Source organism: Leucopleurus acutus (genome assembly GCF_964270905.1).
Source record: "Leucopleurus acutus genome assembly, chromosome: 11".
NCBI classification, from domain to species: Eukaryota; Metazoa; Chordata; class Mammalia; order Artiodactyla; family Delphinidae; genus Leucopleurus; species Leucopleurus acutus.
The window spans coordinates 20,196,920-20,222,373 of NC_139152.1; the positions used below are offsets into that span (position 1 = coordinate 20,196,920).

General features: G+C 37.4%; 1 protein-coding gene across 7 annotated transcripts in view; it reads right to left on the bottom strand.

Moving 5' to 3' along the window:
- Positions 1-25,454, bottom strand: part of SOX5 (SRY-box transcription factor 5) — a 994,587-nt gene that overhangs the window by 840,363 nt on the left and 128,770 nt on the right. For 3 of the 7 annotated variants that reach the window (XM_082849640.1, XM_082849630.1, XM_082849641.1), the window contains exon 2: positions 19,858-19,939. The exons of the other annotated variants lie outside the window; for them this stretch is intronic. The gene's annotated coding sequence lies outside the window, so the exon portion shown is untranslated. The remainder of the gene's footprint in view (positions 1-19,857; positions 19,940-25,454) is intronic. 7 annotated transcript variants of the gene reach the window in all.

Below are 25,454 nucleotides of genomic sequence, written 5' to 3' on the forward strand. Positions count from 1 at the left end.
AGATGTCTCCTGACAAAAATTTAGAGAGAAATTTCTTCTCCTTCAATGTGAAACCAAAAAGCAACAGCGAAGACTAAAACAACATACATAAACATACGGTACTGGAGACAACTGGGAAAGTTGTACTCCTGTGTACTTGTAATTTAACTAGCAAATGCCTATCTGAACAATAATCCTATACCAAATGTCCTGTACCGAAACAAACGTCCCATACCAGTGAAATGCCATCCATTACAGTGAACTGACAATAATCGGAGTTGCCAGTTAACAAAAATTAAAATAGAAATATTTATTGTAGAAATAAAGAACAAGTAATCTAAAACTCTTGGCTTTTAATAAACAGTAAGGTTTACAGTACAAAATACTGGGGGAGGGGGAATAAGGTAATTTCTTAGAAAACAATAAATCTTTAATCAACTGTTTATCAGATATAAACTGGATGTCCAGAAATAAACTGAAATAAATAGAAAAATATACTTCCACAGTCTTGAGCAGTTCTTCCAAATCCTCCATCCATTTAAGTTGGCAGAGGGTATACCAGTGGTTTATTTGGATATTGTCCACAGTTGTAAATGAGCATCTTTGATGCAGTATTTGGGCACTGGACCATGTAAATGATTATACGGCTATATATTTAATGTAGTAGATGTAAAACTTGGACCCAAGTATCAACTTGAGAAAAGCAGAAGACTCATCAAATACCTTCTCTAAAGTCATCAATGTAAGTAGCCTGCAAACCACGGGGTTGCTGACTACAGCACCTCCATTACCGTGGTCATTCTAGCAACCTTCCACTCTTCTCGTATCTTGTTCATCCTATCGCTGTAGATGCCATCTCTGCAAAAGGAGTGAGAAGCGGCACAAAGCGTGCTTCTGGGTGAGCACGCAGTCAGATGTGGGTTACGTGTGTGCTCTATCCCTCACCCTATAAATTCAGAAGAGGTCCTGGTGAAACACACAGGGGAAGACAAACACACTCCTTTGACATCTTTCATACGCCATGAAAGCCGACTCTCATTTCCTTAGAAAGAATATTGAAGTGCCGCCTTTTTACCGTCATTTTAAACTAAAGAGGAAAATAGGGCTAACATACATAATCAGTGAAATTAAGTAGGCAAAGTTTATTTCTCCAAATCCTACATCTTTGATGACAAGCTTTTCTTTTTCTTCTGCCACTTCTTTCTCCAGACTGTCTCTAACCACATTAGAGTCCAATTTATTTGTTCAGTGAGGTTGAACTCAAGGTGAACAGCCCACAATTATACTATTCCCTTTGCTTTCCCACTCTCATCAAAATGCACCTACTCTATGTTCTATTAGACAATGCCCAAACCTTAAACTTCCAAGATCACCGCTGCCAAATGATAATACAATCAGTGCCAAAATGCCAGTGGTTAAAGACAGAAATCTGGAATTGCAAGGAAACCTTCAGAGGTAATTAATGCAATCCTTCACTTAAAACTGGAATCGTCTTTGCTATGTCACTATCATCATCTCGGATTTGGGCCAACTCTACAGCCAGAGATCAAAATTCACTTCATTTTGAGGCAACACATCCAACTTTAACTTTCCTCTACTGGTCTCAGTTCTCAAGTTCTACACAGAATAACTTGTGTTTTTCATACCCAGATGCACCCAGCTCTGTACCCTGAAATACTGATTTCTATGAATCACATCAAGAGACTACCTTCTGCTAAGCTCCTGGTTGGCTTTTGAAATGAGACTCACGAGCAAGAGATCAGAGAGTAAGACAAGCATAAGGTCAGGATACGTATTTCTTCAGCTCTCTCCTTGCAGGTGACTTGCAGAGTCTAGAGGTGTATATCCACTCAGGTGGGCCTCTCCACAGAGCTCCCCTCTGCTGGTCCCTCGGGCCTAGAGATGTTATCGACACCCTGCTATTACTACTCCCAGAGTATCAGTCAGTCCTGTTTAATAACAGCTTTATTGCATAGAATTTACACACCATATAATTCACCCATTTTAAGTGTACAAGTCAATGGTCTTTAACATATTCTTAAAGCTGTGCTACCAGCACCACAGGTAATGTTGGAACATTTTCATCACTCTAAAAAGAAGCCCCACACTCATTAGCGGGTCACCCCCCACACACACATTTCTTCCCAACCCCTCAGCGCTAAGGCAGTCACTAAATCTACTTTCTGCTTTTATAGATCTGGCTATCTGGACATTTCATATAAATGGAATCAGTATCTGCTCTCTTGTGACTGGGTTTTTTCTTTTAGCTTTATGCTTTCAAAGTTCATCCACGTTGAAGCATGTATCAATACTTCACTTCTTTTTATTGTCAAATAATATTCCATTGTATGAATATACCATGTTTTATTTGTTCATTCATTAGTTGACGGATATTTGGGTTGTCTCCACTTTTTGGCTATTATGAATAATTCTGCAATGAACACTGTGTACACATCTTCATGTGAACATACGTTTGCATTTCTCATGAATTAACCTAAGGAGTGGAGTTGCTGAGTCATATGGTAACTCAACCTTTTGAGAAAATGCCAGAATCTTCTAAGCAGCTACCCATTTTACATTCCCTTCAGTGATGTATGAGGGTTTCAATTTCTCCATATCCTCACCAACCCTTGTTATTATCTGTATTTTTCATAGTAGCCGTCCCGGTGCATGTGAAGTGGTATCTTATTGTGGTTTGGGTTTTTTTTAAACCCTGTTTTTTTTCCTTCTTTTTAAATAAATTTATCTATTTATTTATTTATTTTTGGTTGCGTTGGGTCTTCATTGCTGCGCACGGGCTTTCTACAATTGTGGCAAGCGGGGGCTACTCTTCGTTGCAGTGAGCGGGCTTCTCATTGTGGTGGCTTCTCCTGTTGCAGAGCACGGGCTCTAGGTGCGAGGGCTTCAGTAGTTGTGGCATGCGGGTTCAGTAGTTGTGGTTCGTGGGCTCTAGAGCGCAGGCTCAGCAGTTGTGGTGCACAGGCTTAATTGCTCCGCAGCATGTGGGATCTTCCCGGACCAGGGATCAAACTCATGTCCCCTGCATTGGCAGGCAGATTCTGAACCAATGCACCACTACCTTTATTAAATTCTCCTCCAGTCATTTCATTTAAGTCCACCATCTGTTTCCTGACAGACCCTGAATGACACAAAGGCTAATCCTTTTCCATATTTTTGAAGATTGTTCTGAATCCTTTCCAAGTTTTTTTTTTTCAGGCTAAACAACTCCTCTTTATATGAACTATTAGTTTCCAGATTATTTATCCCCCTAATTTACCAGCTTTAGACATTAAATTATCAACGTCCTTCAAATGATTTTACCCATAAGTGACATGTGTGAACTGACCAGTATACATTGTACCGTGTGATTATCTCATTGGTTATGGACATTATATTTCTTCTATCAATGTTGTTAAAGACGTCATTATATCTTGTTTCAGCAGCTATGTCCTACTGCTGGCTTACATGGAACATAAAATCAACCAGAATATCTTGACAATGGACTATCAATTCAGATATCCCATAGTTGTAATTGACTGATTGATTTAAAAATTACATGGAGAATTACTTTAACACTATTAAATTTCATCTCTTTAAGTTTTGGCCAACACTGAGCCTATCACTGACTTCTGAGTCACTTGGTCCTGAGCACCAAATGAGATAAAATGGGTTAAAGTGCCAAATATGTCTTTGCCAAAAAAAGGCAATCAAAGTGTTAGTTTCCTCTCTTTCTTACTTCATCAAAGTTCTTAATAAAAATAACAAAGAGGATAAGCCAATGAATAGAATGAGTGGTACCTGACTACAGACATCTCTTTAGATTGATAACATATACTAATCTATACCCTTTACATATGGTTCTTCAATATTAATCCATATTACCAAACTGTCAACCACACCAATTTCCTTCCTAACTTCTCAAAATTCTATAACATATTATGAAACTACATTTTATAAAAGATGATAACTGATAATAGGGTAGCTCTATTGAGAAGCATTAAGTTAATTTTACATGATTGGCTCTTAGAGAACCCATACTGGCTTCTTGTGAACACTGTTTTCCTTCTAAGTGCTCAGAAACAACTGACATTATAATGCAATCTAGGATTTTACTGAAATCCTTAAAATATAACACTTAAAAAATACAAACTTTTCTTCCACTTTAAATTCAGGGTAACATTTACCCCTCTTGAGTCTTCTGACACTTCTTGTCTTCCACATGTTTTCAAATTTTACCAACAATGGGTTTTCAAAAATAATGTCTACCACCTCCTTCCTCAATAGCTATGAGTTAATTATGGGCGCTCTGACCATTCGATACTTGAAATCAAAACATCAAAATACGTATCACCCTTGACTGTTCTCCCTTCTGCATCCCCAGCTCCCCACATCCAAACCATCAGCCAGAGATATTCAAAATACATGAAATCTATACCACTTGGTTACTTCTCACTAACTCCACCACTGTCTCTCTAGTACAAGCCAGAATCACCTCTAACTGAACTGCTACGGTGGTCTCCCCACTGATCTCTCTGCTTCCATCTTTGTGACCCTACAGTTGACTGCACACAGTAGCCAAAGTAAGTTTTTAAAAATGTGCATCTGACCAACTCACTCCCTCACTTACAACCAGCTTCTCATCACATTTAGAATAAAATCCAAAGGATTTGACCTTGCCTTCCTTTCCAGTTTCATCTCCCTAATGCTCTCTCCCACCCTCATCACCCACCACCTGCTTTAACTACAGTGGCTTTCTTGCTGTTCCCAGAACTTAACAAGTTCAGTGTTTCTGCTGGGTTCTTCCCTTTGCCATCTCCTCTCCCTAAAGTCTCCCCATAGATCTTCACATGACTTGTCATCCCTCAGGTCTCAGGTATCATCTCCTCAGAGAACTTCCCCTGTCCTCACTATCTAAAATAGCACTTCCATACAAAAAAATAAATAAATAAAAAATAAAATAGCACTTCCACAACCTAAATGTTTAACAACAGAGGAATGGATAAAGAAGATGCTGAAAAAAAAAAAAAAAAAGAAGATGCTGGACATATATACAATGGAATACTACTCAGCCATAAAAGAAAATGAAATAATGCCATTTGCAGCAACATGGATGGACCTAGAGATTGTCATACTGAGTGAAATAAGTCAGGCAGAGAAAGACAAATATCATATGATATCGTTTATATGTGGAATCTAAAAGAAGGGTACAAATGAACTTATTTACAAAACAGAAGTAAAGTCACAGATGTAGAAAACAAACCTATGGTTACCAGGGGATAAGACGGGGGGGAGGGATAAATCGGGAGATTGGGATTGACATATATCCACCACTACATATAAAATAGATAAGTAATAAGAACCTACTATATAGCACAGGGAACTCCACTCAATACTCTGTAATGGCCTATATGGGAAAAGAATCTAAAAAAAGAGTGGATATATGTATATGTATAACTGATTCACTTTGCTGTACACCTGAAACTAACACAACATTGTACATCAACTATACTCCAATGAAAATTTAATAAAATAAAATAAAACAGCACTTCCAGCCCTACTCCTTACTCTACTGTATTTCCTTCATTCCGTTTATCACTTTCTCGAGTATTGCACCTTTATTTGTTTATTTCTATCTTCACCCCTAGAACCTAAGCACTTTCAGAGCATGGCTTTTACTGTTTTGTTCAACAAATATGTACTTGGCCATCTATAATAATAACCAACACATAGTGAGCACTCAAAACAAATTTTTTACGTAAATTGAATGAGAACCCCCAAGGAACGGAGGTAACAATATAAATTCTGGAAACCAGGAGAAACACGCAGGGCTGAGGGCAGCTTTGGCAAGTCTTCCAGTCACATGGGCTACAGGAACGCCACAAGACAGCATGGTCTTCGTTCACCACCTCCATCAATCAAAAGACCAACAGGTCCAGTCTGAATCTGCTGAGATCAGGGAACCGCAGCAACGAGAGCCTTCAATCTCGAACGTGGGCCATGAGTATTTTTTTCCCTATCTCAGCCACCACTCTCCCAATTATAATAAATGAATAAAGTAGATTGAAGCTAAGGAAAAATAAAGCAAAATTAGAAGCTGGCAAAATGCAAACCCACTGCCTGGGGCTGATGGATGATGACAGCTAGCCGACAAATCCTGTTCCCCATTCTAAATTCTGTCTACTAAACAAATTAGCAAACTCATCAATATCTGCACGGCATTTACCTTCTGCGGCAACAGCTGCTGCAAAATCACGATGCTGACTTTTTGGGTTGTGGTCTTGCTCATGGGACACATTTATAGGCCAAGCAGGGTCAAAGATAACAGAATGACAACCAATATTACAGGAAACGGTGTCGTAAGGGCTTGGAAGATAAACAGCTTGGGAGTCCCCTACTGAGTCTACCACTAGCCCCTGTCCCTCCCCCAATAACTGTTTGCATGATGAGATGTGAAAAGTTCATGCTTGTGCTAGTAAGTAACTGTAAAACTTCCAATAAAGACATTAGTGATTAAACAGAAACTTGTGAGATACATAATCTTATATCTGGATTATGTTTTAAAACATGATCTTTTTCGCGAAACCTAGTATTCAGTGTGGAAATTATATTTTAAAATGGCAAAAATCTTCTATTCTTCATAAAATTATGATACAATTCTATTTTCTATTGTAGCGTAAGAGAAATTTTTTCTCTCATCTTCAAAGAAGAAAGAAGAGATAGGACCAAACACAACATATACAATATAACAAATACATCTTTCCCTAAAAGTTTCAAATGAAAATAGCAAAGGAGGAAAGAAAGGGCTTTTATGATTAAGTTTACAGGCAATGGTTTCCAGGCACTTACATGAAGTTAAGGATGGCAAAATATTCTTTTTTTTTCCTAAATAACTTTTTTTTTTAATTTTGTTTTATTTATTTATTTTTATACAGCAGGTTCTTATTAGTTATCTATTTTATACATATTAGTGTATATATGTCAATCCCAATCTCCCAACTCATCCCCCGCCCCCCTTTCCCCACCTGGTGTCCATACGTTTGTTCTCTACATCTGTGTCTCTATTACTGCCTTGCAAACCAGTTCATCTGTACCATTTTTCTAGGTTCCACATATATGTGTTAATATACGATATTTGTTTTTCTCTTTCTGACTTACTTCGCTCTGTATGACAGTCTCTAGGTCCAAAATATTCTTAAAACATCCTGCATTAGGAAAACATAAAACTATGAGTGGTTTAGTTAATGAAACACAATAGTATTTCAGAACTGAGACTCTGACCACCATTAATTAATTAGAGGAAAGGTGACTGGAAGAAAATGGGAGACACAGCATACTGCCTGAGTCTATTTCAAGCATTTTCTCATGAGGGCCCTGAAATTCTTCAAAGTGTGTTTTAACACTTACAACAATAGAAACCCTGCATCTCTCTCTGGTGAATCATGCCCGTTTGTACCAAGTGGCAACAAAGGGTAAAGACATCCCAAGAGAAGGCAAGTCTATACTCACCCGAGAAAGAAAAAGAGAAAGTCATCAAGACCCTTACTGCAGCTGAGACAAGCCAGACACAAGACAGAGAAGTGCTAGGTACAGATGAGCTTCCCACTCGCCTTCAGCAAATTCTATTGATTTCAATCATCTTGGGCTTGGGCTGCCTCCCAAGCCTTATTTGTGCAGGAACGCCACTCCCACTGGCGTTGCCATTCCTGGCTGACATCTGTTGACTGTCCAGACCAAGCTGAAGAAGTAGCAACTACTGGGGAGAGATGTCAAGGTCCTTGTCATTTTAAGAGGTCTCCCAGAGCAGGTGTGGTTATTCCCACCTCTCCTCTGCTCTCAAGCATCAGGTACCTACCTTATTAAGGCACTCACCAAGCTGTACAACTAATATTTGTACAAATGGCAGTATCCCCATCAGACTGTGAGAAAACATGTGCGATTCTTTTGGGGACACATCTGGAATGGTAAGTACCTGAAAGAGCTGATCAGTGCTCATTAAGGTGTGAGCAAAAGGGCGTCCTCTTGTTCACATTTCCCTGAAGTTAAAAATGAAGATGAAAACACAGTAGATGTACATTACGGCAAACAACAAAAAAAGTATTTTTATTTTTTTGCAACCACAATATTCTTACTGGCTTTCTACAGAAGTCTAAAGTATTTTTTTTCCCAAATTATGACAAACGTTTTCACTAGATGGTGGGCTTCCAGAGGCCAGAGATAATTTTCTCTCCCCTAAAATAAAGCTTGATGATCTCACAGATTCTCAATAAATGCCTATTGATTACTGAGTGTTCTACTAAGGCCAGCTAGATATTGATGATTCTCCCATTTTTCTTCCTGTTACTCACTATACCTTTCCTTAAAAAGAAACTTGTTTTAAATGATCAGGCCCTTTCTTCTTCAGTGAATAAGAGCTTTATCTAAAATGTACCACCACAGGGGTGGGGACTGCAGGGGTATTCACTCAGGCACAGAGGCTGGAGGATGAGAACAGAAAACACAGAACTAGACTTTTTTTAAAAAAGAGCTACTATTTTGTCAGCAGCCTCAGGTCTTTGGAACCCAGAAGCCACCAATCAGTATCTGGTATCAGCCTTCTACAAGGCTTAATCAAAGGAAATTTTAAGAGAAGAGCCATTTTAGAAACAAGAGTCTTAATGGTGACTTAAAGAAAGTAGAAATAATTGGCAAAAAAAAAAAAATTATTTCCCTTTTGCTCTCTGATTTCCTGTGTGACTTCAGGTGTACGAGCAAGTCCTCTGTGCCTGACTTTCCTATCTATGAAGCTGGTGGGAAAACCACTGAACTCCACTAACTGTCAGTAATTCTAATAGGAATTATGTTAAATATTTCTACATTTTGTGACCCTTAAAATTCCCAGAGGATGGCTAGCATGGTGAAATGATACTATAGCATCCTCCTTATGGAAATAAACCATCAATAATGCGTATTCAGGACTGCTATCTCTTTCATTACCTATTCCAGGGTGCTGGAAAGAAGTAACTTGTGTTATTTTGTGGACCCTGACAAAAGCAGGGCTGGTACCTTGTCATCTCTGCTGGTACCTTGTCACACTCCTGCTTCTAATCTTCCAGAACTCTCAAGCTGAAAACCACTTTCAAACAGGGATTTCCTGGGCACCGTTAGCACTGACATCAAACCTTCAGTTCAAAGGTCACATCTTCTCTCCCACTCCCCTGCCTTCTGGGTCTGGCCTGCCCTCACTGAACGAAATGCCCTCTTTATCTCAAAGAAGTACAGGCTGCTATGAGAAGGAGTCTGGGGAGGGAGGTTACTGACTGCAATTGTTTGGAAGATTCTCGTAATTGCAGCAAGGGATCCATCCTCTCGTGTCACCTAAGTTGGAAAATGGGTCAGACATAATGCATTTGGTTAAGTGTCTAAACTGAAAAGGTGCTATTTTATTTTAAATGGCATAGTCTTTACAAAGGCTAAGGTTACTGGTGCAATGCTCTCTCATTTTAAAACGTATCAGGGACATGCCCTCTGAGGGTCAGGCTTTCATTTGCTGATGTTAATTCTCAGCTGCCTGCTTCTCGTCCTTCATTGTACCCTGTGTCTTAGCTGGGCACGCTCCTGATTCCCTGCTACATCCAGACGGTCCATGTAAATAGTGTTTATGTTAAGGAAGTCATGTTCAGTGTGACTGGAGCACACAGAAACTGATGTTGTTGTCACTTTAGATTAAGCTCTTATTTTAGTAAAGGAGGCAATTGGAGCAGGCGGCTGAGTGGCCGAATGAAATATTCAGCTCATTTCATTTAGCGCTGCCTGGTTTCCATTGTTCATGGTGGCTAGTCTAGTTAACCATGTTGGTGCCGGCATGCAGCGGCCCCCGCTCGCTCACGCATCCTCCGGCTAACACTTTTTAAGTCATCCATCAACACACCTAGAAGTAATCAGGTGAACAATGTAGGCACAGTCATCCCTGGATGCACCTCTGTGAACTCCTGTTCATTTGTGTGCTCAAAATGGATGCTTTCAAGGTGTGCGCAGAGTCTGCCTCAATTTTCAGGTACAGCTGGAAGATGGGTGAACACAAAGATACTTAGGACACCGGGTTTTTGTGAGTCAGCTAAACTTTTAAAATGTAATTAATGTGTTTACCAAAGGAAGAGGTTGGGCTTAACTCCTTGAAACATGTTAACTACTGCCCTGAGACAAGGAGCTGTTGAAAACACAGGTAGACACCACTGTCCCAAAACAATGCACTAGCTACGTAAATTATTGTTTGAAACTTACTATTTGGAAGGACTTAGGTATAGAGAGCCTTCATAGTACTTTGCTACTTTCCTGGGAGTGCTAATTGTGTTCTGGCCATATTTTGGAATTTGAAGCACCTGTTCAGAGACTCTCCTACCAGGACAATATAATCCAATCCCACCAAAAAGTCGGCTTTCTCTTTCCTTCTCTCTCTCCCCATCTCTCTCGCTCTCTTTCTCTCCCCCACCTCCATCCTTGCTTTTTTTTTTTTGACAACTTACACCAGAAAAGGTGGTTGCAGGAAACGATAAAGTAAATATTATTTTCATATATCAAATTCCCGGTTAAGTTTTTCACCCATAAAAAAAATGCTCTATAGATGAATGATTTCATCACTTCAAGACCCTGAGAAGGTAGAAAGTCTTCTTTGCTACAACTTACAACAACTCTGCTACAACTTATATAGCTATAATATTATAGATATTACTTAATGTCCATATAAAGTACCAGTCATCACTGAACAAAAATAACTAATTGTTATTACGGAGACCCATTCAACTCCAAAAACACAGTGAGTGACAAATACATAGTAGGCTCTATGCCGGGCTAAAAGTAACCCTTAACTTCATGGTATCTAAATATTTAATAACTCTTCTGTGGATCCAGGTTTTGTGGGGACTGAGAGCTTATACAATTTCAGAAGAGAATACAAATTAAAATGTTTAATTTAACATGAAAGTGAATATTTATTTACAGTGGAAAAATCCCAACAAATTATCACTTTAAAATGCTGAGAAATATCACAAACATCACAAAATCTGGGAAAAAAACATAATATTCATCTTAACTAGCTCCCCAACCACACCTCTCTAATGCTTTTCCCCTACAGTTGTTGGCTACATACTCTGATTGCCTCTTTCTAAATATCACTTTCTATAGAGAAAATGGAAAGATAATCCATTCTTTTATCTAGTATGTTTACTCAAATTGTTTTTCTAACTATTCACAATTGGGATTCAGAAAACATGCAACTGCACAACACAAGATACTTGCTGCCTGCATTACTGCTACAAGTTTCTGCCCTAAACACACAGATATTTGAGAAATTCTATTTATGTAATATTCATCAAAAAAGAAAAAATTACATGACACATTAATAATAGCATGAACTGCGTTAGTCACTAAATTCCTAACAGGAGAGAACCTCTATTGTGACTGGGCACTGATACAAACCATAGCCTCTATTTATAACATTATACATCTAATAACAAGAAAGTTTTCCACAGAGTAGCTTCTGGCTCTGTATGTTTCAAAACTAGTTGCATTAGGTATCAGCACTGCAGGGACGTGTCCACAGGACAATACGGCCTCCGGTTCCTCACCTGCGTGTCACAAGGCTCTAGTAAATTGGCAAAGTGGAACATCATCAATAGCTCCACCACTACACGTGGAAGTTTGCAAAGAACATACCTATATCCCACTTAATTTAAAATCACTGTATCCCCAGCGTGACTCCCCACCACCTCCACCAAAACAAAGTCATGACCTCTCCAATGCCACTGCAAAACAGAAAAGGAATGGAGGGAGGTTACAGTGAAGGCACTGGTCATAAATGATTGCAGTTAAAATAGCTTAGATTGCAAATTTTACAAAATATATGATTATTTGAACACATTGCCTACAGGGTCTCTGAACTTGGGAAAGAACTCATAGGAGTGAAGGGCCCTGAAGCTTAGTTTTGCCTCTGGTGAAATAATTTACTTCTTTTCTGGTGGAACAAATGTCTTTTAAATAGTAAATATCAGATGTTTGTCAATAATTGTGATTATAAATATCTATTAAAAGGATCTTATTTTAAGACACAGTGAGTACAATTGGTAATTAACAATAATTGAAGAATTCAGAAACCATACAAAAGAATGTTTGGAGCAAATTTTGTTTTTGGAATTATAAAACTGTTAGCAACCATCTTCTAAAAAATCAAAGCCCTTCTGCAGCTAAAGTATAAAGAAAATGTGGAATTAAACAAAAATGTTTAAACTGTCACATATTTCAGCAGCTAAAATACAAGATAATTGTTGAGAAGAGCGTGCTGAGGTAGCCACTGGCAGGAAGACTGTGGAAATACACATTTGGAACCTTGTTTTCCAAAGAGCCTATGGAAATAAATAAGAGAAGAAAGTAATTCCAAAATTTAATTTTGATGGAATTTTCTCCTGTGCTGACTCTCAGAAACATACAAATTGTAATCTAATAATACATTATCTCTAAAAATTACACAAAGCTTGTGTGTGTTGTATAAATAGGTACAGCATATTTCTCCACTAAACAAAATATTAAATCAAAATATTCTATGCACTCATAATGTAAGAAAAGTTTTCTATATTTTTTAATATGAGGTTTTCATATTGAGTTCATCCATTTGAATTATCTTTGAATATGCATTAGAAAGATACTAATTCTGTGCACTCATATTGACTAAAAAGATAAAACATAAACTTGGAGTCCAACTGTCAGTTCTTAAATCCAATCCATAACTCAGCATATTTGTGAAAGTAACTAAACTTACCGAAGTTTTTACTGACTCCTCAAACTTCTCATTAAGAGTTTAAGGGAGGGCTTCCCTGGTGGCGCAGTGGTTGAGAGTCCGCCTGCCGATGCAGGGGACACGGGTTCGTGCCCCGGTCTGGGAAGATCCCACATGCAGCGGAGCGGCTGGGCCAGGAAGCCATGGCCGCTGAGCCTGCGCGTCCGGAGCCTGTGCTCCGCAATGGGAGAGGCCAGAGCAGTGAGAGGCCCACGTACCGCGCAAAAAAAAAAAAAAAAAAAAAAAAAAAAGAGTTTAAGGGAAAATTGGTCTTAGATTTAGGAATCAAATTCCAGTTGAAACTTTGGAGGTGGATATCCCAATCTCTAAAGTGGGCGAAAGGATCTGCTTATTAGCTTTTTAAATTTTCATGTCTTTCTATTTTGTTTCTTTTCTTCCTTCCTCCTCCTTTACTTTCTTGAAACCATAGGAACTGGGTGGTGCTGCCACAAGAATTCTTAGCAAATGAAATGTGAATTATAAAAAAATATTTCAAGACATCAAGTTTCTGAGGGAGGTAGAAGAAGAAATAAGACCTTTTAGAAAGTAGCTGAGCAAGAGCAAAGCTAAATCCAAAGCACAAACCCTCAATGGTTAGAAGTAGACGTTAATGCACAGAACCAATTATAGTCAACTCAAAGTCAACAACAGGGAACATTCAAAATCATTCCAATACATACACCAACAGACCAAATTTGTACCTGCCAAGTCTAGTTTCCTGTTTCACTTCTCTGGTCTCTTAATCTAAACAGACAAAATGCTTCATTGTAATAGTATTGCTACCCCAAATATATCCTAAAGTGCATTGGCTATAAAGAATAAAATGGCCCACATCACATACATGTAACACACACACACACACACACACACACACACACACACACACACATGCATTTTGATGAGTGTTTTGCAAGCTGTAGATTGCCAGAGGTTCAAATAAAGTATGCAACAGAAATGAAACTTATTATCAAACCAAATATTTTAACAGGAAAATGACATAAATGTCATTGTCTAAACCAGGAGTATGGCCTGTGATCCAGCTCACTACCTACGAAATAAGAATGGTTTAATGAATGAACATTTATAATCGATATGATGATAGAGAACATTAACACTCAACTACAATTAAGTGAAATGTCTCCCCTCCCAAAAAAGAATTCAATTATTTCTCATTATAAGACTTCTATTATTAAAAATTTCCTCAAAAAAAATTTCCTCAATTATTACTATTATATTTTGAACCATGTCAATAAAAATTTTGTGGAAATTTTTTTCCTCTCTTGAAGTACTTACATAATAGCCTCCATTTCGCCTACTAGCCTACAAAGCCTAAAATATTTACTATCTGGTCCTTATAAGAAAAAGTTTGCTGACACCTGGTCTAAAACAATCTAATCTACAAAATTGTTTTAGCCTCATATATTTCTAGTTTTTATAATATAGATATGTATGCACGCATTTAGAGTGTATAGTAATGACTGCTCTCATAAAAGACTCATGACTACCTCCTAATGCTTCCTAAATCACTACCAGGAAAAAACCACAATCACTACCCCTGAAAAACAGATTCCTATGGAGAGCTCACAACAACAGATCACATTTATCTCACCTTACAGAAAAATGAAAAGGAGGTACTGATTTTACCCAATAATTTAGTTTAAAAAAAATAAAATTATAATGTTCAATGCTAGTGGAAGTGTAGACAAGAAAACCCATGTCTACACTAACTATAGCAGTGTTAAATGGCACAGTCTATCTGGAAAGCAATTTGGTAACAGATAACAAAATGCATTAAAATACTTACACACTTTGATATAGTAAATCAACTTTTGTAAATCCAAAAATGTGAAAACATACATACACATGAAGATGTTCAATAAACTGTTACTTTCAACAGTGACCTGACTCTAGCATTTTTTTTTCTGTTAACAGCCTTACTATTCATCAAGTTATAGAAGGCAGAAATCTTGGCACTATCCTTTCCCTCACACCAACGGAGCCAATAATTTCTCCCCCTTAGTCTTCCACATCTTTTTCTACTTCATCTCTACAGCTACAATCTTGGTTTAAGAATCTGCCACCCCTCTTCTGGATTCCTTCAATATCATCTTGGGACTAGATCTGAAAAGTGAGGCCTAAGCTTATACAATTTGGGGGCTCTTTAAAGAAAAACAAGGTAAAATTGTGGATACAAAATGTGTGTTACCAATGCTACCCAACATTAAGAGAAGCATAACAGAGGGGTAGGAAATATTATAGAAAGAGGAAGCACTCATAACAAACTGAAGTTAAAAACTCACACTCTTGGCAAATTTTATAAAAACACAGGACCACAAGAACACGTTTTACAGTCTCCCCCAAAATACTGCTAGAGGCCCATGCAAGCCAAGTGGTTTTTATTTAGGCTTTATTTCAGCTTCTTGGTGTATCTCACTCCTTACCAAACCCTTAGCTCCTGAGCGTCGCAGTTTTTAAGCTGTCCATCCAATCATATTGCTGATAAACAATTTTTCTAAAATGAAATTCTAAACATATCCCTTCCCTACTTGAAAATCTTTCTTGCCAGTAGTATAATTGGTACAAATCCTTCCATGATATCACCTCCACCTACTTCTCCAACCTCATTTTCTGTGGTTCCAGACGTGCTGCAATATTTACAGTTCCTTCTGATGTTATTTCAGCAGATGTTCTTTCCTCTAACTGAAGTGTATTTTCTTCTCTTTTCTGGCTAACAGATCTCTTCTAATGTTTCTGTCCCAACTTACATGTTAAAGTCTTCCCGGACCTGACAATAGAGTTGATAGCAAGTTCTTTGGCCCACTCTCCTCCAGGATTATACTTACGACCTATTATAAGGACTCATCCGTGGTGTGTTTCCCCTGCTAAATTAAAATCTCCTTCAAGGCAGAAACCCTGTCCTAGCCATCTTTATCTCCCAAGTGCCTGCATTAAGTGCTCAGTAATCCTTAGCTGAACAAATGAACGAAAAAGGAAGAGAAGTAAATATATCAAAAGATTACTGTTATTGCTTTTGGTCACTGGTATTGTTAGTAATTTTTTACCCTTATTTTAAAATATTTTTGCTGTGTGGCTGTATTTGTTTTATAATGGGAAATCTAATTTATAATAAAATGTTTCTTTGAGGCTTACTCTAATTTTCATTAGATCTGCTATCTAATTCTCTTAAAATTCTGCATACCTGTGCCAGGTTTATTTACATGGCCAACAGTCTACTTTACTTGAAATCATGTTTAGATTCCTGTACACAATTAGCTAAATAAATATCGTTAGTGCAGCTTCATTAAAGTGTATTTTTCTTAAATATTTCTCAGTACACATATTTCTCAGTAAGTGAGCATCTATTAGAGTTTTGGCAAGGAAAAGCTTATAATGGACTTATTTCCATAGGTATATATTTCATGCACTAACTGAAAGGAATAATAAAAACGTTTTGCCATCTGGAATAGAACAGTGCTAAATACTACAAGACTCAAATTATGTTCATATGCATGAAGCCACGTTTCCAAATCACTATTACAATTTCTATCTTCCACATAGGATGCACTAAAGAATTGCTTTTACGAAGAAAATGTCCAAAATAATCTGATAATTCGCCTAAATATAATCCTCATTGAAGCTGAACGTATTTTATCCTTTTTTTAGTAAAACTATCATTATCACTCTCCAGTAAATGCCTGCAGGAACTTTATAGCAAACATTTTATTCTTTTTCCTTTGCATTCTTTAAATATTTTGTTTTATTACACATTGTTTAAATATGCTCTACATAGAGTAGACCATGTACACACAGCGTATTTAGATATGAACACAGGTCAAGAACACCAAAAATGCAAACCACAGGCCATAGGAATAACATCACCGAACTCACATTGACACCACTTTAGTAGTTTCAGAGCCAGTTGAATTCTTCATAATCTATACCTCTAGTTCAGGTATAACTTCATTTTCTAGCCTATGGTATGATGGTATTAGACTGAACCTCTCCACAAACATGTTCCTGTTCCTCCTTTGTGTTAAGACGTTATTCTGAGTTCTTGTGATAGTATGATCTATGTCTAAGTCTGAACTCCTTTGCTGTGTGGATCCATGCCCCAGCCAGTCTGGTTTGGTTGTTTAAAGGAATAACAGCATTCTCCTCATTGCACAGGGCTGCATGCAAGAGTCACCTGCGATGAAGTGCAGTACAGCAGAAAGAACGTAACTTTAAAATCACACCATCATTGTGTGGAGTCCCCACAATGGCATTTCAAGGTCTGTGTGACGTTCAAGTTATTGAGCCTTTTTGAACCCTGGTGTTACGGGTTGAATTGTGTCCCATCCCCAAATTCACATGTTGAAGTCCTAAATCCCAGTATCTCAGAGTGTAACATTTAAAAATAGGGTTATTGCAGATATAATTAGTTATGTTAAGATGAGGTCATTAGTGTGGGCCCTATTCCTATAGAACTGGTGTTCTTAGAAAAAAGGGAAACTTGAACATAGAGCAGGCACTCAGAGAGGAAAGACAGTGTGAAGAGACACGGAGAAGATGCCATCCACAAGCCAAGGAGAGGGGTCCAGAGCAGATCCTTCCTTCACAGCCCTCAGAAAGAACCAACCCTGCCAATACCTTGACTTCAGACTCCTATCCTACAGAACTGTGAGACAATACATTTCTATTGTTTAAGCCACCCCATTTGTAGTACTTTGTTACAGCAGCCCTAGCAAACTAATACACCTGGTTTCCTCAAATGTCAAATCCTTAATATAAAGGATGCAGTGCCATTATAAGGGTTAAAAATCACATCACAGATACTCAAAAGAGGGCAGGCAATATTTTTTATCATATAGGGTATAATATTTGAAGTATTTTATTTCATTTCCTTGAATCTTGCTTCTTTCTCCATTCAGTCAGCCAAGTTGCTATACTCTACACTCAATTTTCATAAGAAAATTGTTGGCAGAGCAGGGAAGCATGGGGGAAGGAAGAATGTCAATTATTGGTTTTCGAGTTTCAAAAGCCTAAGACGCTCTGAGAAATTAGAATGATTCTCATGCTTTGGAAACAGACTTAGAAGAGACCCTCCTATTTATTCTCCTATTTATTTACTAAGCTAAGAGCAGATTTAGACACCTCTGAGTGGAGAATAAGGTAGTCAAGGCATGTACGGACATTAGTGAATCTAGAAGCCAAGTTGGGGGTGGGTGGCTGAAACTTTACCCTCTCTCCACCACCCTAACTCTTCCTAGTGGGGCTAGAATGACCAGATATTAGACTGCAAGATTCAACTGAGGCACCTTCATTGAACAGGCACGAAATCCCAAAGTAAAGGGCTAGATCAAAATCCAGATTAAAAAAAAAAATCATAAGAACTGGTTGGATGGTTCTAAAAGCCAACCAGAGAATGTAAAGGATCAAAAGGATAGAGGAGAGGAAAAGCGTTGTGAAATGGTTCTTGGATTGAGCTGCTGCCCTATGGCAAGTCCCACCTCACCCCAAGCAAGAGGGATGGAAGGGACTATTTTCTCTCTCAAATCTTTAGAGAGGCTTCAAAGGAATAATTTGGACAGGCTGGACTTTGGGAAGCCCAATGGACCGCAGACTGGCTCCCACCTTGGAAATCGGGAGGACAAGAGGGTCAGGCTAGGAGCAGCTCTGGAATTTTAGAAGTACCCTCAACCCCTCCTGCCCTTGGAGGTTCATGAGATGCATGTTTTCATGAAGCTGGTGTGGGCCAGGGATGAGAGAGCCAGACTGAAGCCCAAGATGACCATCGCGAAGTATCCCTGATACACTCAATAGGAGTTCCTGTGGGATGGATTAGCTGAAGACTAGGAGCTGTGTGGGCAGTGGACAGCTGAAGGAGAAGCCTTGTCCAAGTCAGGAGAGTAGAAGACAAATGGGTCCAGCAAGGGAAGCAACCAAAGTCCCCCCAAAGTGGCCAAGTGACTATCAGTTTTAAACAACTGCCAGGCCCAGAAAGCTGAAGCCAGCTTAACATAGTACCAGGTCATGTAAGAAACAACCCCAAGCCACTCTTTTCCCTTTCCTTCCCATGTTCCAACCCCTAAGGATTTAGCAATAGCAGCTAGCAAATGGGGGAGGAGGTGACAGAGAGAGAAAGAAAACAGCACACCCTCTCCCACTGCAATAGCCCAACCCACAAAATGGGCCTCAGAGAGGGGAGGAGAGATGATTTGATATTACATGCACTTTGAAGCTACAATTATGGTCTGAGATTGGACATTCTAATTTCTGAATGTCTATGATTTAAAGTGTGGATAGAAATTTTTTTTAATCTAAGGGTAATCCCTATTAGGTATGGAGCCTACGTGAGACCTAAATTTCATCCAGAGGCATGGGAATACCCACCCCCATTCCCCAGTTCATTTTAAAGAAACAACAAGAAAAAAAGTAAACGATTTCCTAAGTTGTGCTTGTTCGAAGTACTGTTACAGAGAGAAATCCCAAATATGTTGGTGGGAGATAATGGAGGGTGGAAAGGATTTTCTTTCTTGGATGGAGTCTGGACCTTGGAAATGACCGAGTGATATGTCCAGGTAGATGGACCTGACCAGATTTGCCAAGGACCTCCCACAATAGCATGCCTCGGAAGCAAAAGAACAAGGACCACGTGCTTCAGAGTGGCAGGCAAGGAGCAAAGAGCTTTATGCCACCCCAGAGATTTCTTCCAGTTTAGCAGGAGCACACCCTCATGTGCCCAGGAAGTATCTGGAAGAAGCCAAGAGAAGGAGAGAAGACCCTCGAAGGAAGACCAAAGTGTGCCTCAGCAATGGCTCACAAGTACTGACAAAGGATGAGAGGACAAACATGACTCACAGAGAGATGACAGCCTAGGAGCAGATATGTCACCCCTCACCCTCAAAACCTTACCTAGAATTAGGATGCAACCTCCAATTGAGTCCACATGGTTAAATGAAGGGTTAAAAGAGAATTTAGATTTAACTATAGAAGAATAAATAGAATTTAGATTTAACTATAGAAGAATAGATTTAACTATAGAAGTGTGCAAGTTACATTTCTTGCACACTCAGTGTGTAGATACATACCTGCCACATGCGGGGAAGCTTGTCCAAGACTTCCAAGGATCCTCTTAAAGTGTGTCTTTACACTGTGAACTGATTAACAAGCCTAGAAGAGAATTAGAGCTAAGTCACTTAGAGGCAGATTCACAGTGTGAGGAAGTTGACTCTCAAATCTTAGCTGTTTGGAGAAATGCCAAAAGATTGTGATAGACTGAACCTGACAGAATACACAACATCCACTACCACAGAACTCTTAAATTCCATCTAGAAAGTTACAGAAGCATCAGCAGAAGGAAAGAAAATAAAATGAATCAGCGTGTTTGGTTTGATTTTGAAAAGCAAATGCTCCAAATCCCAGAAGAAAACATAGAAAAGAGTAGGCATAGTAGGGAACTTAAGGTTCCTATCCCAAAAACTTGGAATTTTTAAAAGCATCAAACCTGTTTCTAATGAGAGAAGACAAAGAAATCCAAGTAAGGGAATAGATTGTGACAGGGGTGCTACTTTAGAGAGACTATTCAAGGAAAAATCCTCTCCGATAAGGTGACTTATGAGCAGAGAGGAGGATAAAGAGAGTAAGCCAGATGGAGGAACTTTCCAGGGCAAGGGAATAGCAAGCACAAAGGTCCTGTGGTGAGAGCCTGCTGAACATGTGCAGGAACAGCAAAAAGGCCACTGTGGCTGCAGCATGATACGTCAGGGGGAGACAAGTAGGACATGAATGATGTTGGAAAAGGCCAAGGAAAGGCTCTGAATTTTAAACTAGAAGCCATTAGAAGGTTGTGTTTTTCTTTCATCAAATATTTTAGTTTGACATCATTGTAGATTTTCATGCATTTGTCAGAAGTAATACAGAGAAATCCCCTGTATCTTTTACCCTGTTTCCCCCAATGGTAACATCTTGCAAAGTTATAGTACAATATCAAAACCAAGATATTGACATTGATAGTTAAGATACAGAACATTTCCATCATCATAAGAGTCCCTCAGTTTGCCTTTTTATAGCCCTCCCATCCTATCTCCTTCTTAAACCCTGGAAACCACTAATGTACAAATTCTATAATTTTGTTATTTCAAGAATATTATACAAACAAAATTATATGAGCAACACAATTCTCTGGAGGTTCATCCAGGTTGGTGTGTGTATCAATAGTTCGTTCAGTCATATTGCTGAATAGTGTTCTATGGTCTGGATCATTTAACTATTCGCTCATTGAAGGGCACTGCTTTCTTTCTAGTTTGAGGTTATTATAAGTAAAGCTGCTATAAACATTTGTATACATGTTTTTGTGTGAGCATAAGTTTTCCTTTCTCTGAGATAAATGCCCAGGAGAGCAATTGCTGGGTTTTATGGTGGTTGTATGTAAAGTTTTCTTTAAAAACCTGTCAAACTGTTTTGCAAAATGGTTGTACCATTTTACAACCCCATTAGCAATGCATGAGTGAGCCAGTTTCTGCAATCCTTGCCAGCACTTAGTGTTGTCACTATTTCTTATTGTAGCCCATTCTGCTTTTCTCTAATGGTTAATGATGTCAAACATCTTTTCATGTGCTTAGATGATATCTGTATATATCCTTTCCCATGAAATGTTTCTTCATGTTTTTTGTTTATTTTCTGATTGGATTGTTTCATTTTTTATTTTAGAGTTTTGAAAGATTACACTCTTAATACCAATCCTTAATACAAGTCCAAATATATAGATTGCAAATATTTTCTCCCAGTCTGTGGCTTGTCTTTTCATCTTCTTAACAGGGTCTTTCATGGAGCAAAAGTTTTCAATTTTGCTCAAGTCTGATTTATCAATTTTTTATTTTATGAATCATGCTTTTGATATAAAGTCTAACAATGCTTTGCCTAGCCCTGGGTCCTGAAGATTTTCCTTTTTTTCTTTTTTTAACATCTTTATTGGAGTATAATTGCTTTACAATGGTGTGTTAGTTTCTGCTTTATAACAAGATTTTCCTTTTTTTTCATAAAAATTTTATTTTTAAATTTTACATCTAAGTTCTCTATACACTTTGAGTTAATTTCTGTAAAAGTTGTAAGACTTAGGTCAAGTTTCATTTTTTTGTTTATGGATGTTCAACTGCTCCAGTGCCATTTGTTGAGAAGGCTATGTTTCCTCCATTGAATTGGTTTTGCACCTTTGTCAAAAATCAGTTTACATCTGTGTGGGCCAATTTCTGGGTTCTCCGTTGTATTCTACTGATATATATTTGTATCCCTCTGCCCAGATCACATAGTCTTGATTACGGTAGCTATATGATAAATCCTGAAATTGGGTGTATTAATTCTTCCCACTTTATTCTTCTATTTAAAAATTCTTCTAACTATTCTGATTCATTTGCCTTTCTATAAAATTTTTAGAATAATGTGGTCTATATCTACAAAAAAATCTTGCTGGAATTTTGATAGAAATTGTGTTAAACTTGTGTATCAGTTTAGAGAGAATTGATATGTTTGTTATGGTGAGTCTTCCAATCCATTATTTAGATTTTCCATCAGTACTGTGTGGCTTTCAGCATACAAGTCCTACACATGTTTTGTTAGATTTATACCTAAGCATTTAAATTTTTGAGTGATTATAAATGGTATTGTGTTTTAATCTTTGGTGTCCAGTTGTTCACTGTTATTATATAGGAATATAGCTGATTTTTGTCTATTTATCTTATATCCTACTACTTTGCTGAACTCACCTATTAATCTTGGAAGGTTTTTTTTTTTAAGTTCCCTGGGATTTTCTACATAAACAATCATGTCACCTGCAAATAGGGACAGTTTTATTTCTTCGATTCTGATCTCTATGCTTTTAATTTCCTTCTCTTGTCTTTTTGTACTGGCTGGAAATTCTAGCACGATATTAAATAAAATTGGTGAGTGCAAACATTCTTGACCTTGTTCCTGATCTGAAGAGAACTAATTGTCTTTCATCATTAAGAGTAATGTTGTTACAGAATTTATGCAGTTTTTTTCAGATGCTTTATATCAAGTTGAGGAAGTTCTCTGTGCTTATTTTTCTGAGAATTTTTATCCTAAATGGGTGTTGAATTTTGTCAAGTGCTTTTCCGGCATGAATTGATAGGATCATGTGATATTTCTTCTTTAGCCTGTTAACATGGTGAATTGTGCAACAGTTTTGCAAGTACTGAACAAACCTTGATCCCTGGAATAAACCCTACTTGGTCATGGAATATATGTTATTTTATATATTGCTGAATTCTATTTGCTAATATTTTGTTAAGGATCTTTGTGTCTGTGTTCATGAGGGATATTTATCTCTAGTTTTCTTTTCTGTACTATCTTTATCAGGTTTTGGTATCTGGCTAACACCACTTTCATAAAATGAATGGGTTCCTGAAAATGATTGTGTAGAACTGATGTTACTTCTTTAAATGTTTGTTAGAATTCTCTAGTGAAGCCATCTGGGAGTGGAGTGGGTTTTTTTTTTTTGAAATGTTAACATTGTTCGATTTCCTTAATAGTTATAGGGCTATTCAAATTATCTATTTAATATTGAGTGAGTTGTGGTAGTTTGTGTCATTTGAGGAGTTGGTCCATTTCATCTAAGTTGTCATTTATGTGTGTAGAATTGTTTCTAGTATCCCCTATTATCCCTTTAATGTCTGCAGGATCTGCAGTGATACACTTTTTTTCATTCTTCACACTGGTAATCTGTGTCTTATCTGTTTTTCCTTTGTCAGTCTTGCTAGAGGTTTGTCTACTTTATCACTCTTTTCAAATAACTAGGCTTTTTTTGTTGATTATTTTTCTGTTTTCAATTTTATTAACTTTTGTTCTTAACATTATTTCCTTCCTTCTGCTTGCTTTGGATATACTCAGCTCTTCTTTTTCTAGATTCTTGAAGTGTGAGATAAGATTATTGATTAGAGACTTTTACTTTTTTCTAATGTATGCATTTAATGCTACAAACATGCCTCTCAGCACTTCTTTACTTGTGACCCACAAATTTTGATGTTGTATTTTTTATTTTCATTCCGTTCAATGTATTTTTTATGTTCCTTGAGACTTCTTTTGTGACCCATACATATATACGATGTATGTTACTGAATTTCCAAGTGTTCAGAGATTTACATGTTACCCATTGTTGATTTCTAATTTGATTCCATGGTAGTCAAAGAATACATTCTTTATGATTTTAATTCTTTCAAATTTGTTGAGATTTGCTTTCTGACCCAGGATATGGTCTATCGTTATATGTTCCAATGGTTACACTAAAAGAATATGTGTTCTGTTGCTGTGGGGTGGAGTGTTCTGTGAGTACCAATTAGAGTCTGTTGGTTACTGATGTTAGGTTTTCTATATTCTTGCTGATTTTCTATCTAGTTTTCTATCAATTGATGATGTAGGGGTGTTGAAGTCTTCAACTATATTTATAAATGTGTCTTTCTTTTTTCAAATATTTCATTTTTTGCAACTCAGTAATTTAGTGTACACACATTTAGTATTGCTATGTCTTTCTGATGGAGCAACTCTTTTATCATTATATAATATCCTCCTCTGTCACTAGTAATTTTCTTTGCTCCAAAGTGTACTGTATCTGATATTAATATAGCAACCCCTGTTTACTTTTTATTAATGTTTGCATGATACATTTTTATCCATTCTTTACTTTCAACCTGCCAACATCATTATATTCAAAGAGAATTTATAAAGATACAGCATTGTAGTTGGGTGCTATTTTTTAATACACTCTAACAATCTGTCTTTTAATTGCTGTATTTAGACCATTTACATTTAATGTAATTATTCATATGTTAGGCTTGAAGCGAGTAATTTTATTTTTTGTTGTCTGTTTTTCATTTCTGTTTTCTTTTTCTTTCCTTCCTTCAACATTTTTTATAATTCAATTTTGATTTATCTGTAATGTCTCTTTGTACAGCTTTTTTAGCGGTTGCTTTAGGTATGACATCAAATTACATAATTTATCACAGTCCGATGGTGTCATCATATTATCAGTTTGAATGAAAGGTGTCAGGAATCATGTCCTACTGAATATTTCTGCAAAAATGTGGGATTTGGTAAATCTAAACATCAGAATAAATGTAGCTATGTGAGATACTGTCCTGTTTCCTCCCCAAATGCTCCTGTTTTTCCCCACTTAGAACTACATACACATTCATACCTCCACTAAAACGATAACTGATATGTGAATTGGAATTAGACGGGCAAAACAATACATCACTCTGATTTGAAACACCAATATTTCTGTCATTTGATGTATACTTTTTTGGATAGACAATTTTAAAGATAATGTTTAAGAGAATGTTTTCTAATACATTAAAGTGAATAGAAATCTGAAAACTTTTTGAAGTCTGAACAAAATTTTCCTCTTATTTCATTTATCAAGAACGTGGACTAACAACCATTCATAATGTTACAATTTTCAGTAGGCTTAACAATCACCTAGGCTCTTGTTCACCTTTTATAGAAAATTCATTTCAGAGAGATGAAATTAACTCGCACATGGTCATGAGTGAGTCAGTGACAGAGTTGAGCCTAGAACTGAGGTCTGATGACACTGAACCACACATTCAGGAATAAAAATATTAATTTTTATCTGTAGTATATGAACAGTCTGCTTGGGAATGCAGTTATGCTT